This window comes from Zingiber officinale, chromosome 2B, assembly GCF_018446385.1.
Source record: "Zingiber officinale cultivar Zhangliang chromosome 2B, Zo_v1.1, whole genome shotgun sequence".
NCBI classification, from domain to species: Eukaryota; Viridiplantae; Streptophyta; class Magnoliopsida; order Zingiberales; family Zingiberaceae; genus Zingiber; species Zingiber officinale.
Window position 1 is genome coordinate 61,752,734 of NC_055989.1, and position 14,281 is coordinate 61,767,014.

Genomic DNA, 14,281 nt, shown 5'->3' on the forward strand with positions numbered 1-14,281 from the left:
CTCGCACTAATCCTTGGTTGGCCAACTTCCGGATGTTCTTCATGTTTACATGTGCCAACCTTCTATGCCATAGCCAAGACTCTTCTTCTTTCGACATGAAACACTTAATCAAAGCATTAGTAGCACTTTTAAACGATACTTGATAAATATTATCAACCCTTGTGCCTACTAGTACCGTGTCAAGTGTGTCAATGTGTTTAACCAAACATTGACTTGAATGAAATTCAATTGTGTAACCCGTATCACACAATTGACTGACACTTAGGAGATTAAAAGTCATCCCCTTGACTAGAAGGACATTCTTGATATGGAGACATTCGGATATATGAATGTCTCCAACTCCTACAACCTTAAGGCTACCATTATTACCAAAAGACACATTACCTCTACTTTTGTTTTGAAGAGAAGCAAATAGAGATTTGTCCCCGGTCATGTGCTTGGAGCATCCACTATCAACAAACCAAGTTGATAGGTGCTCCCCCTCGATCAATGCCTACAAGATACGAAAGATAGATGTTTTAGGTACCCAAATCTTGGGACCTAATGCATCTACAAGAAGTGACCTAGGAACCCATGCTTTGGTCATACCCTTCCTAGTTCCATGAACCCTAGAATCATTTGATCTATGGTATTGGGTCCTAGACACTAATGAGATAAAACTCGATTCTTTGGGTTGATAACCTATCCCGGCTTTGTTGTAGACTGCCCTTTGGGCATTTAAGATCATGTCTAATGTCTTAGAGCTAGTTGAGAATTTCTCAAGCATTTTCTTGAGCTTCTCAACCTCACTCTTCAAAGCCTTGTTCTCATCTTCAAGAAGCTCTAGATGAAGGTCATCAACCTCATCTTCCCTAAGAGCCTTTAGCATTTCTACTTCTTCTTTTAACAATTTATTTTCTGTTTTCGATTTTTTAAGCAATGTAGATAAGTGAGTGATAGTCTTATAACACTTTTCTATATGAGAAGAGGTTACCTCTTCATCATCCGACGATGATGAAGCCGCGGTTGAAGCGTCGCTCGAATCTCCCTCACTTCCGGAGTCTGAAACCTCCCTTGCCATGAGTGCTAATTGTCGTGTGCTCTTTTCCATCTTCTCTTCTTCCTCCGATGAGCTTGATGAGGACTCATCCCAAGTGGCCTTGAGAGCCTTCTTCTTCTTGACTCTTTCCTCCTTCTTTTTGGCTCATTCCTCCTTCCTCTTTAATTTCGGGCACTCGCTCCGAATGTGTCCTTTCTTGCTACACTCATTGTTGGTGCAACCTTAGGTCAAGGTTGACTTGGTTGACCTGACTCGAGTTAGTCAAGGGTGACCTGACTCGAGTTGTATTTTGATGTTTGACAATGTTTGACGAGAGTAGAAAAGTTGTATTCTGATGTGTTGACAAGAATACGAACTTGGGAGATTGTTGGTGCAACCGTAGGTCAAGGTTGACCTGGTTGACCTGATTCGGGAAAAAGTTCAAGCAGGGAGCTTGGCACTGGAAAAGTCCAAGTATGGAGACTTGGCACTGGAAAAGTCCAAGCAGGGAGCTTGGCACGCGAAAAGTCCAAGTATGGAGACTTGGTACTGGAAAAGTCCAAGCAGGGAGCTTGGCACGAGGGAAAGTCCTAACTGGGATGTTAGGCAGTTGGAAAGTCCTGGTGAGTGAAGCCAGGCAGTGAGAAAGTCCTAACTGGGATGTTAGGCAGTGTGGAAAGTCCTGGTGAGTGAAACCAGGCAGTGGGAAAGTCCTAACTGGGATGTTAGGCAGTGGGAAAGTCCTAACTAGGATGTTAGGCGGTTGGAAAGTCTGGTGAGTGAAGCAAGAGGAAAATCCAGATGGATCGGGGATGATCGGACTTCGGTGTTGAAAAGTCTAAGTGGGTCAAAGGATTGACCGGACACTTAGCGGGAGTGCTAGCAGGTCAAGGGAGTGATCGGATGCTAGGCATGATGTACCAACAGTCAAGGTTGACCGGATGTTGGTGTGGAAGCCTTAGGTTTAGAGGTGAAAAGTTTGGATCGAGTGCAGGCCGATCCAATGATAGCTCATCGATCGCGGTGGCCGATCGGTGACCGATCGATATCTCTTGCGTGGTTATCGATCGATGCAGAGACCGATCGAAGAGATCGATGGCGGCGGAGAAAGAAGCTGATCGGTCGTAGACCGATCGGAGGTTCCTGATCGGTGCGTGGACCGTCGGAGGATTCTGATCGGTCCATGGACGTCGAGGACCACCAGACCGATCCACATTCACTGGGATCGGACTGGATGTTACTGATCGGTCCGCAGGCCGATCAGTTCTTCCTGCTGCTCTGCTAGTTTCTTTTGTTTCTTCTTTGCCGTGTGATATGAGAGCTTCTTCTTCTTCTTCTTCTACTTCTTCATTTTTCTTCACTGCTGCGATCGAGCTTTGTTGAGCTCTTAGCTTACTGAGCTTCGTGTGAGTATCCGAGAAGTTGTTGCTTCACAGGCAGTCGACGAGAAGGCGAGTTAGTGTTTATACATTGTTCTTGTCTTTCTACTTGTATTCCTTGTATTCTAGTCTGCTGTTGCAAACGTTTGTGGCGAGGTTTCTCCACCCACAAGGAGTATATTGTATTAGCCGGTTTTCCGGGGGCTCATCCACCGACGGATTGATAGGGCTCGTCCACCTCACGGACACGCCGAGGAGTAGGAGTTCATCTCCGAACCTCGTTACATCCTTGCGTTTGAGGTTTGCTTTCTTCTTCTTAGTTTCTTCCTTGTATTTCCGCTGCAACTAACCTAATCGTAGGAAGAAACGCGAAAGATTGGGGTCGGCTATTCACACCCCCTCTCTAGCCGTACGAAGAGATCCTAACAAGTGGTATCAGAGCGAGGCCGCTCTTCGACGGATCAACACCCGGGGGAGCACGGGCTAGAGATGGATCTCTATGGAGAAGATATCACGATTCAACCCTTCTACGAGTCTCACGACAACTTCACGTATTGGAGGGTAAGGATGATGTATTTTCTTAGGACTAATATGTTAAATTGGTTTTGTGTACAAGAAGGGTTTTCCCCTCCGATGGATGAGGAAGGAAAACCTATCAAGAAGAAGGAGTGGACGAAAGAGCAAATCCGACAATCCGAAATCAATGACGAGGTAACAAAAATTATTGAATTTGCGTTACCTAATAATGTTTTGTGCAAGATAGATAGGTACAACAACGCCAAGGAATTGTGGAACAACTTGGCCAAGTTCCATGAGGAGAGCTCCACTTCAAGCCATGAAGAGGAGTCAAGTGAGCTAAGTAGCTCACACCATGGAGGAGAGGAATTAGAAGTTGAGGGTTACTCAACATCTAAGGAAGAAGAGGATGAGAGCACTTCTTCAAGATTGGAGCAAGAAGAAGAAGCATCTACCTCCGGAAGGGATGAAGAAAAGAGCATTCATCCATCTTCAAACCTAGGTAACTCAAACATGTTAATTTCAAGTAAATTGCATATAATGTGTTTTGAGTGTAGGGGATTTGGGCACTACAAGAGTAAGTGTCCAAAGAGGGTAAGAAAGACTCCACCGGCACCAAAGGTCAAGAAAGTCGGAGTCCCGATATGCAAAGGCAAGGAGCACGTAGTGTGCTTCCAATGCAAGCGAAGGGGACACTATAGGAGCCATTGTCCAAGGGGGAGGCAACCTCACAAGGACAAGGGATGCACATCGATAGGGGGAGCTAAGGCAAACCCTAAGGTACCTTTTAAGGCATACTATTGCAATTCAAATAAGAAACATGCTAGTAGTTTTATTGCTATTGCAAATAATGATGAGCATGTTAACACTAGAAATCAACACATGTGCTTAGGTGCTAAACATGTCAACCTAGATAGGGATACTACTAGGAATGCCAACCCTAGAATTACCTCATCTAAGGTTAAGGAGAACCTAGGTAGGAATCCCAAATCAACTAGACACATGCCTAGGAATGCCTCAAAGAAAAATGACAAATCAAAAATTGAGGTATTAGAGAAGGAGAATCAAGTCTTGAGGTCAAGACTTGATACTTTGGAAAAGACTCTTAAGAACTTGGAGAAGTCATCTCTAGGGTTTAAGGGTCAAATTTCAAAGCCCAAGGACAAGAAAGGTTTGGGTCACAAACCTAAGTCCCAATTGGTCAAGCCCACTTACCATAATGTTCCATTCGATTATGGAACAAAATCTAGGACTAGGAAGACCACCACCAAGGTCACAAGGGAAGTCACCCCTATAGTTGACCTTGATGAGACCCAAATGACCAAGGCTTTAAAGCCTAAGAGGGTCATTAGGAGGGTTGCTAGGGAAGTCATCCCTAGTGAATATTTAGTGAACCCAATGAGCTCTAATAGGTATTGGGTTCTTAGGAGCATTTTCTCTACCCCATAGATGGGTTAGAGAGTGTCAACTCCAATAAGAAGGGTAGTTAACCCAACTTTGAGGAAATTAACACTCAAGGAGCATTTTTAAGGTTTTTGGGAACCTTTGAAAATGAAATGGAATAATCCTTGTCATTCACTCCTTGGAAGAGTAAGTTGTGTCAAAGTGAGAATATATTAATCTTACTTTAAATTGACACAATTTGGAAAAACCTAGAGAAATATCAAATTGGGATTTTGATATTCTCTTAGGTAATCAAGGCAATCCGAGCCTTAACTTAGAAGTGCTACTCTTGTAGAATCTTAAATGGTATAAATCAAACAAGAGATCAAGAAATGTCAATTTGGGTTTTGACATTTTCTTGGAGCACTTTGGGCAATCTAGGATTAGAATTTAAGTTAGCTAAGTGATTAAGGATACTTAGATAGGTAATCTAGGTATTTTATTTGTGTTAACTTACCGTGGTTGTTTGCCATATGCCATGTCATGACATCATATTTAATTTATGATCATTTGAAATGCCATGATAATGCTTAGGTTATTATATGTCATGTGTTAGTTTAGTTTCAAACTTTATGCCATGACATCATGACATTGGCACATGTTTTTACTTATGATATCATTATATGTCATGTCATCATCTCTTGCATTATAATCAATAAAATTGATTTAAGGACAAACATATAATTTGATATTGAGATCAAATTGATGTTTAGAAAATGCATGAGAACTTAGCCTAAGTTGACCTTAACCCATATCTCACATCAAATTAACTTGAATGTGGTTTGATACACCTTAGATGTATGTGAGATATTAGGATCATGAGTTAGGATCAAGATGCATAGTTTTTGTACCTAGATGAGCCTAATTCAAGAAAAGAAGGATCATAGGGAAAGCTTGTGTACAAGTCATGTACATCTAGCCCTAAGATTATGGTCCTAAATTCAAATGATTTTAAAAGCATTTTAAAATTGATTTGAAAAACCTTGATGAAGCTTTCTTAGTGATAGCATTCATCATTGAACATTATGATACAAAGTTGAGTTAAACTTGAACTATTTCAAAGTTTTGAACTTTGTATCAAGATTGAAAATGGAAACTATTTTCATAGAAAATTATTTTTCCGTGATAGTATATGGTATGAGGTGTATCCTCAAAATTTTACGATTTTGGAATTTTCTGGAATTTATTAGGAGTTTCGAATTTCGGAAGGAAATCAATCTCTGATTCAGTGTGGATCGGTCACGGACCGATCCGGAAGAGATCGATGCGGTGACCGATCGGTGACGATCGATGCGATCGGTGAAGCGTGGATCGGTCCGGGGACCGATCCATGGGGTTCCGATCGATCTGGGGACCGATGCGTGCCGTTTCGATTTTCAGCTGTTGGTCTGAAATTTCAGCTGGACGTTGGGTTTTGTGGATTTCTAAAGGTTTGAAACTCTCCAAGACATTGTTGGTGCAATGGTCGAGGGGAGTTGACTTGGGGAGTCTTTACCTAATTGTCAGGGGAGTTGACTTTTAGGGGAGTTTTACTCCTTAAGACTTTTGAGAATTAGTGATATGGGATTATCACTAAGTTGATTGTTGAGTTTAGTATCAAGGGAAATTAAGAGTTTTAATGAAAGGTATGGGACTTTCATTGGAAGAAACTCTTGACCTTGATACCCTCCTTTTCTTTTGATGTGTCAAAAGGGAGAGTGTTCATTGGAGAATTATTGGAGAACCCAAGTTAGGTTATCGAGTTAACCTAAGCTAGGGGAAGAATGTCATGGAATGTTCAAGGAAGAACATTGGAATTCTTTTGATGTGTGTCAAAAGGGGAGAATTATTGGAAAACCCAAGTTAGGTTATCGGGTTAACCTAAGGAGAATGTCCGGAGAATGTTCAAGGAAAGAACATTGGACATTGGAAGATGGTTGGAAAACCTAAGTTAGGTTATCGGGTTAACCTAACTTGATTTTGGATTTTGTCAAACATCAAAAGGGGAGATTGTTGGTGCAACCTTAGGTCGAGGTTGACTTGGTTGACGACCTTAGTCAAGGGTGACCGACTCGAGTTGTATTTTGATGTTTGACAATGTTTGACGAGTAGAAAAGTTGTATACGATGTGTTGACAAGAATACGAACTTGGGAGATTGTTGGTGCAACCGTAGGTCAAGGTTGACGGTTGACCTGATTCGGGAAAAAGTTCAAGCAGGGCACGGGAAAAGTCCAAGTATGGAGACTTGGCACTGAAAAGTCCAAGCAGGGAGCTTGGCACGCGAAAAGTCAAGTATGGAGACTTGGTCTGGAAAAGTCAAGCGAGCTTGGCATGAGGAAAGTCCTAAGCGGGATGTTAGGCGGTTGGAAAGTCCAGTGAGTGAAGCCGAGGCGGTGAAAAGTCCTAACGGGATGTTAGGCGGTGTGGAAAGTCCGGTGAGTGAAACCGAGCGGTGGGAAAGTCCTAAGCAGGATGTTGGCGGTTGGAAAGTCTGGTGAGTGAAACCCAGGCAAGGAAAATCCGGATGGATCGGGGATGATCGGACTTCGGTGTTGAAAAGTCTAAGTGGGTCAAAGGATTGGCCGGACACTTAGCGGGAGTGCTAGCAGTCAAGGGTGGCCGGATGCTAGGCATGATGTACCAACAGTCAAGGTTGGCCGGATGTTGGTGTGAAGCCTTAGGTTTAGGGTGAAAAGTTTGGATCGGATGCGACCGATCGATGATATGGCTCATCGATCGGTGCGGTGACCGATCGGTGACCGATCGATATGCTGCGATGGTTATCGATCGATGGAGACCGTCGAAGGAGATCGATGGCGGCGGAGAAAGCTGATCGGTCCGTGAGCCGATCGAGGTTCCCGATCGATGCGTGGATCGATCAGAGGTTTCTGATCGGTCCATGGACCGATCAGAGGTCAGTGACCGATCAGATTCCACTCAGTAGCATACCGGGATGTTACTGATCGGTCCGCCGATCGAGGTTCTAACGTTGCGACGCGGCTAGTTTCTTTTTTTGCAGGTATAAAGGGGTGAGAGCTTCTAGATTCTTCTTCTTCTACTTCTTCCCTTTTCTGCCTGCTGCGATCGAGCTTTGTTGAGCTCTTAGCTTACTGAGCTTCGTGTGAGCTCCTTCTTGAAGTTCGAGTTGTTGCTTCACAGGCAGTCGACGAGAAGGCGAGTTAGTGTTTATACATTGTTCTTGTCTTTCTACTTGAATTCCTTGTATTCTAGTCTGCTGTTGCAAACATTTGTGGCGAGGTTTCTCCACCCACAAGGAGTATATTGTATTAGCCGGTTTTCCGGGGGCTCATCCACCGACGGATTGATAGGGCTCGTCCACCTCACGGACACGCCGAGGAGTAGGAGTTCATCTCCGAACCTCGTTACATCCTTGCGTTTGAGGTTTGCTTTCTTCTTCTTAGTTTCTTCCTTGTATTTCCGCTGCAACTAACCTAATCGTAGGAAGAAACGCGAAAGATTGGGGTCGGCTATTCACACCCCCTCTCTAGCCGTACGAAGAGATCCTAACACTCATAACATATAACATTAGATTTATCAAAATTTTGATCATTAGTTTTACCTTTTCCTTTGTATCTTCGGCTTCTTCTCATAATCCTTCTTACGAAGTTCGCCATCTCACTTGATGATGATCCACTTTCATCATCAGATTCGGAGGAAGAGGTGGATGAGGAAATCTCCTTTTCCTTCTTCTTTTCCTTCTTCCTTCTTCCATCCTTGCTCTTTGGTCCTGCAAATAAAGTAATACCCTTCTCTTTTTGACCTTTGTTAGCAAGCTCATGAAGTTCCATCTCACAGAAAAATTCATCTAGTTTAACAATGGAAAGATCCTTGGATACCTTATAGGCATCTACCATAGATGACCACAAGGCATTCCTAGGAAAAGATTTAAGAGCGTACCTTACTAGATCGCAATTCTCCACTCGTTCGTCCACAGAGTGTAGACCGTTGATGATCTCCTTGAATCTCCCATGAAGTTCACTTACCGTTTCATTGTCCTTCATGGTTAGATTTTGGAGCTGATTTAAGAATAGGTCCCTCTTGGCAATCCGAGAATCTCGAGTTCCCTCTTGGAGCTCGATGAGTTTGTTCCATAGGTCTCTTGCACTCGAGAACGGACCTACCTTGACGAGTTGGTCCTTGGCGATTCCACATTGCAAGGTGACCATAGCCTTGGCATCGGCTTGTGCTTTGCGGAGTTGTTCGGTAGACCACCTTGACGAATCGAGTTCCTTACCTTCTTCATCCTTTGGTGGTGTGAAACCTTCCTTGACTGAGAACCACATGGCAATGTCGGTCTTGAGGTAATACTCCATGCGGCCCTTCCAATATTGAAAATCTGCTCCTTCGAAGTAGGGTGGTCGATTTGTGCTAAAGCCTTCCTTCATAGCCATCCTTATTTGCTCTTTTGGGTGTTAATCCGAATCAAAGAGCCCCTTGCTCTGATACCACTTGTTGGGATCTTAGATGGCTAGAGGAGGGTGAATAGCCTCTTTGAAAAATACTAAACACAAATTTCTTCAAGAACTTTGTTAGCACAGCGGAATTAGAAAACTAAAACAAAGAGAAAACACAGAACACTAACTCCGAGGTTCGGGGATAACTTGCCCCTACTCCTCGACGTGTCCGTAAGGAGGACGACTCCTTGATATTTCGGTAGATCACACCCCGGACAAAATCCGGCTAAAGATGTCTCCTTCTCGGTGGAGCAACCTCTCAACAGAGTCTCAGTTGATTATAGAATTAAGCACAAGACTTACAGTGGCTGAGAAGAATAATCAGATGAGCTTACAGCCACGTGGAGAAAAAAACAGTGCAGAGAGCGCACAACGACCTTCTTAGCAAGGAGCTCACAGCTTCACCAACTTGCTTTCTCAAAGGATTGATCGAAAAGAAACAGAGAATACGGTTTCATTTCTGAACCTCTCTTCTTCCTTCTTATGTCTCTCTGCTTTACTGGCTCTGACTTTATTTTTGTCCTGATTTGATAATGTTGTTTGTGCAGGTCTCAATTTGGTGTGATCTCAGTGTAGTTGAAGACACCTGTATTTGTTCACCTCTTTTCGGTATTCCTAAGTTCTTTAATATGCATTTACTGATCTATATATAAAGTTAGCTTTAAATAATTATGTTGTAGTTGTTTAATTATATAAAGTTAACTTTAAATAATTATGTTAAAGTTAGCTTTAAATAGTTGTTTAATTGTGTTCCTTCTTTTTGATAAGTTGCTCTTTCTTGTTTTGTCTTCAATGATAATGATGCATAAAAGTTATGAATTTGATCTATGTACAGTCTCAAAACTATATAGATACATAAAAGTTCTATATTTCATCTAGAATTACATCACACTATTCTAAAATTCTTTACTAGATAACGATGCATCCTCCTACCTTAATATTTTGTAAAGAGTTGTTAAAAATGTGCTAAAGTTATTCATATGAAATTGTCAACTAGTTAACACAATGAAATGAACAATTATTTTAAACATCCTTTAATTTACATTAAATATCAACCAAAGACAAAACTATAAATTCAGCAAAATAAACTGAAAAATAAAGATAACTAAGTGAGAAAATTTAAACCCTAATACCATACTTCACAATATCTCTCTCTCTTTCTCTCTATATGATGTGCTAATTATATTAGGTTGTATCGTAGTTACGATACATGTACTTAGCTTCAAAATAATTCTTATAATTTTATTTACCGTTGTTATGACATGGATGATTCATATCGTTGGTAAATATGACTTTTATTAGAATTAGGGCTTTTATTAGAATGTTTAAGGAATTTCACATTTATGTTTTGTTTCCAATTATTCTTTTTACATGGCCATATCGTATAATATTTACAATCTTTCTTGTTAGACATGATCTAAGTTTATTTGTTTGTTGTTATGTAGGCAAAGGAGATTTGATGGGGATCAAAGATTTTGTGACACACGAAGATGACTATATGTATTCTTAGTGTTTGTTGATGGACTATTTTGTGGCACACGAAAACATTGGGTTGTTGAACTTTGTATCATATTTTCTAGTAGCTTGAACAAGATGGATATTGTAAACTTTGTTGAAATCTTTATATTTCTTGAATTATGAGTTGATGTGTTGAATGTTAAATTAGGATGTGTTGAATGTTAAATTAGGATGTGTTGAATGCATATTATTTGTTATTTGAATTTACTTTGTATGTATTTGGATTGTATTGTAGAAAGAAATTGAAGCTGGAAAAAATTATTTGATATAGGGACGAATTTGGCAACGAAAATTATTTGTCCCAATTCTATCGTAATTTGGGACAAAATTATTTTCGTCCCAGAATTCGTCCCAGATTTTGGGACGAATCCGCAAAATTCGTCCCAAAATTCGTCCTAGAATCTGGGACGAATCCACAAAATTCGTCCCAAAATTCGTCCCAGAATCTGCGACGATTTGTGGATTCGTCCCAGATTCTGGGACGAATCCACAAAATTCGTCCCAGAATTTGGGACGAATTCTGGGACGAAATTTTATCTTATGGTGCAAAGAATTTGGCATGGCAAGTTTTTGTTGCCAAATTCGTTGCCAGTTTTGCAACAAATTTATTATTCGTTGCAAAATTAGGAACAAAGATGGCAACAAAAAAAATTTTGTCACTGAATTTGTCCCCAAATTCGTTGCAATATTAGGGACAAACTTGGCAACAAAATATAATTTGTCACCGAATTCGTCCCCAAATTTGTTGCAAAAATCAAGACAATTTTGGCGGAAAATTTATGTAAATTCATCCCTAAATTCGTTCATAAGTTTGCAACAAAAATAATTTTCGCTGCAAATCTGTATACTTTTTTGCAACGAATTTGGGGACAAAAATTTTATTCGTCGCCAAATTCATCCCCAAATTCGTTCCCAAATTTGCAACAATCCATAATTCGTTCCAAAAGTTGGCATCAACCATTTTGGGACGAAAAAATTTTCGTCCCAAATTTTGTCGCAAAAATTTTTGCAACGAATTTTTTTTTTAAAATTCGTCCCCAATTTTGTCCCGAAATCCTTTATTTTTTGTAGTGAGAGGTCTTTAGCTACAAAGAAAGGTATAACTAATTGATGGTTTCCGCTTCGAATTAATTAGTTAGTTTTCTTTGCATGGATTCTGAAACACTAACACAAGAGACTAGCAATTTTATGTTTCGATTTCGTGTTATCAATTTTGTATTTCGATTTTGTGTTTCGATCTTGTGTCTCTATTGTGGTCTTTGTAGTTAAACGTAGGGTTACTGTAAGAAGTTAAATATCCAATTTTTTTGAAAGTCTTTGTCTAGGAAGTGGTGGATGATCCCATAACCAAGAAGGCCTAGTGTCTCGCCATGTTTAACCTGGAAGCCAATCTTTGAAATAGATATTTAATCAACTTCTGTAATATGGTTTAACTTAGGAAGATCACATCGGTTAAACTTGGAGTAAAAATATTAAGTATCGTTTCCAATCCAAGTTTAACTTCTGAAGAGCAACTTGGATTAATAATGTTAAGCATCATTTGCAATCCAAGTTTAACTTTAGTATAGCACATGGGTAGCTAGGTTAAGTTCTGTGCTTGTATAAATTTTTGTACAGGGGGAACAGAACGGAATCCAGGTGTAGCAACCAACAAACCGGACAGTCAACAAGAAGTTGATTGTCCAGGTGCCTGGACCTCCCTGGGAAGCCTAGGGTGCCTCCTTGACATGCCCCTATTAGGAGCCACATTAGCACAGTCCGGGCACCCAGAGTTGGTCCAAGTGGTAGGACCGAGAAAAATCAATCTTTGCAGAGTCGTTGCGACATGGATAAAGTTTTATCCACACCCAGGCACTCAAAGCTACCACGTCAGCAAATGATCAAATCCGACCAGCAAGCTATAAATAGAGCCTTGGTCTAAGTAGCGATAAATTCTAGTTCTATTTGTCATTGTAATTCTAAGCTTTCAACGTTGTAAGATGCTACTTCGCCTTTGGAAGAAGATCTTAGTGAGCTACATTTGTCTTAGATTAGCAATCCTTCTTTGATTGTAAATCAAGTAAATATTCTTGTCTCTGTTTTTATTTTATACATTTACTTTCTGTTTTTAAACAAATGTTTGCCTAACTTAGTCCAAAGATCGAGAAAGGATATTCATTTCATTTCAGGCAATTCACCCTCTCTTGCCTACCAACCGAGGACCTACATGAGCTTTTAGATGTTATCGAGCTCTCACTTTAAGTCTGGCTTGAGGTTGGTTCGTTTAGATGTTATCAACCTCTCACTTCAAACTTATTTGATTATTTGAAACTTTTAGTTGTTTAATTGGTTATTGAACTTAATAATTTAAACTTATTTGTTTATTTTATTTTATAAATTTTATCATTTATTTAATATATTGAAAAGAGTTTTATTAATGAATATAGTTCGTGAACATTGTTCGTAAACGTTGTTCACGAATGTTAACAAGCTGAACACATATGTATTCAAGCTTGTTTGTTTAGTTTAACAAGTTGTTCAAGCATATTTGTTTAATTAATCTTTTGTATATTGAACGAACATAAATAATCTCTTACCAAGTCGAACAATAAGCTTGTTCATGAATACTTGGTTCATTTACAACCCTAGAAATAGCAATGGATTGGATTTTATATCATATGTATCCATCCTTATCTATTATATTCATTCTCATACCATTGAATATTTTACTTTCATCTTTATCCTTATATTTATTGGAGGATCGAATATCCATATCCTATTTATTATTCTATTAATACCCACCCTTCACTTTTTTTAAGATAAAAATTAAATTATTTTAATTAACTTATGAATATTTATTAAATTATTAAACAAATAAATGTTTGTTAGGATTTCTCATGAAAAATACGATGAGATATGTGTTGGTGACTAAGTAAAGAGGTAAACTAAGTTTTTTTCATAGTGGGAAGTGGGCTAAAATTTTTTTCTTTCTTAATAAAAAATGATATATATATATATATATATATCCTACATAACCGTGGACGACATCTCATGTGGATCATCTGATGTGGCCAACTGAATTTTTTTATTTTCCTCTCTCATCTGCATGCAAGTCTCTTCATAAACTAGCACTAATGTGTTGGTGCATAAATTAACACCACTGTTGATGCTGATTTATGCAAATAAGCACCAGCGTGCTTGTAGCGCATGCAAATCAGAACCAACGTGCATGCAGTAGAGAGACTTGCATACATGAGAGAGAAGAGAATTGTATGTAGATGAGAGAGGAATATAAAAAATGGCATTTTACTGAACCACGTAGGTAAGTTTCCAAAATTATCAAATCTCGTAGGGTAGTTTTAAAATTATCAAATCACGTATCCATTAACCATTTTACCCTTATCAGTCGACTGAATTTTTGAATCAGTCAAATCAATTTCATTCTATATCGAATTATCGAAATTTTAAACAAATTAGCCAATTGATTTATTTTTTTTTTCAAAGTCAATTTTGGATAAAATTGGTTGATGGATCAAACAACCTCAGATTGACATAAAATTGGTCAATTTTTTAAACATGAAAATATTTGAAAATTTCAATTCGTGTTCAAAAAATTCGACTGATGGACTAAAGGACCTCTGATTGACATGAAACTAGATCATATGTGTTCGTCTAGTTCTCTTAACTTTATTTATGCCCTTAAATATCAGACCCAATATATTGAGAGAAATGATTTTTTGAACATGAATTAACTTTTTCAAATATATTCATATTCAAAAAATTATTACTCTCAATATATTGAATCAAATTGATATTTGAGGATATGGATATAATCAGGAGAGGTAGACTAACACATATGAACCAATTTCATGTCAATCCGAGATCGTTTGATCCTTTAATCGGTTTTGCCAAAATCGGTTGATGGATCAAATGACCTCAGATTGTTATGAAACTAATTCCTATGTATTCGTCT